Below are 1,625 nucleotides of genomic sequence, written 5' to 3'. Positions count from 1 at the left end.
TCATAGGATCCTTTGTGGCAAACATCATGTATCCCAACTTTTTTGATCCTCCACAGTGTTAGCACCATTGTACCTGCTCAATAAATGTATCTTGAATTGTATTCAAAGTCCCGCCTGAATTGCTGCTATACTTTACAGAAACAACTCAATTTCATTGGTAAATCTTTCATACTATGATGCCAAACCTTGACTATGCAGTATTTCAGTTCAACTTTTAAGGGAAGTGGTATAGGCCAAAAGAATTATAAATGGGATATCTGCAGACAGGACAGATTGCAAGATTAATATTTCATAGTTTTATATTTTTTTGTCTAATCACATAGACTACAAATTTCTTTGAGGTTTTACCCATTAAACAAAGCACTTTTATGTAATATGTTTGTTATTCTGAGATATTTGGCAGTACTTAAATCATATTTGTTCTCAGTGGATTTGGGTAGTTTATATTTAACTAGTAGCTGATGCTCTGACTCACTGGTGAGATGATAGGACCCAGATAAGAGGCAATACAGTATTACTAGTTGGAATTGATCCATGAATCATCATGTCTTAATGGACAGACTGCAGGTTAACTTCACATGTATTTATTAGATACATATTCTATTCAATGTACTGTGTTAAACACCATTGGGCATCAGATATAGTTCCAAATATCAAGAAATATGTGATCTATGAGCCAAAATAAGAGAAGGTATAATCTGATTACTGCCAAAGATCGAGTGCAAAGAGCCATGTAGGACAAGTATTAGGAAATGATTGAATTTTGTCTGAAAGGATTGGGAAAGCCTTCTTGGGGAAGGTAAGCCTTATGGAATAAGCCTTATGGAATAAGAAGGGAGAAGTGAAGGGGAATTTCCAGGAAGAGGGAATTGCATGAGCAAAGGTATAAAGGTGGAAAGATCTTAATTTAGTTTAGGGAGTAAGAATTGATGAAAGGATGATAAGAATGTGTGAGTATGGGTACAAAATGAAACTGGAAAGGTCAATTGGTAAATTTGAGGTATAGAAATTTGAATTGAGTTTTTGATCAAGGCAGAGTCTTCAAATTTGTTAGGCGTAGAAGGCATCCTAGTTATGTCTTCATTTAACAATAAATGAGAGATGTGGAAATCTGGCAGTCGAAAGAGAAGTCGGCACTATTACAATAAATTAAACAAGAGGTATGACAGCGGCTGACCTAGCCATGATGGTGGGAATAGAGAAGATGATGAACAGCAGAGGTATCTGTGATGCAGAACTGACAAGACAGGATGATGATCGGGACGTTGAGGATAAGGAAGAAGGTAAAGTCAGAGATTGTCTCAAGTTTCTAGGCTGGGAGGCAAAATGGTAGGCAATGCCCTTACAAGGAAAAATATGACAATGGAAAGATTATGTTTATAGAGGAAGAGAGTCCATTGAATTTTTGATTTATTGATTGTGAGGCATTAACAGAGTATCATTTTTTAAATATATATAATATATTGTTAGAAATACAGGTCTGCAATTGGAAGTGAGTTAAAGACTAGTGTTGTGTGCTGGGCACAGTGGCTCATGCCTATAATCCCAGCACTTTGGGAGGCCGAAGTGGCAGGTCACCTGAGGTCGGGAGTTCGAGACCAGCCTGACCAACATGGAAAAACCCC

The sequence above is a fragment of the Mandrillus leucophaeus genome, unplaced genomic scaffold (genome assembly GCF_000951045.1).
Source record: "Mandrillus leucophaeus isolate KB7577 unplaced genomic scaffold, Mleu.le_1.0 Scaffold110, whole genome shotgun sequence".
Lineage (NCBI taxonomy): Eukaryota > Metazoa > Chordata > Mammalia > Primates > Cercopithecidae > Mandrillus > Mandrillus leucophaeus.
Note: the sequence above shows the minus strand (reverse complement) of the source record.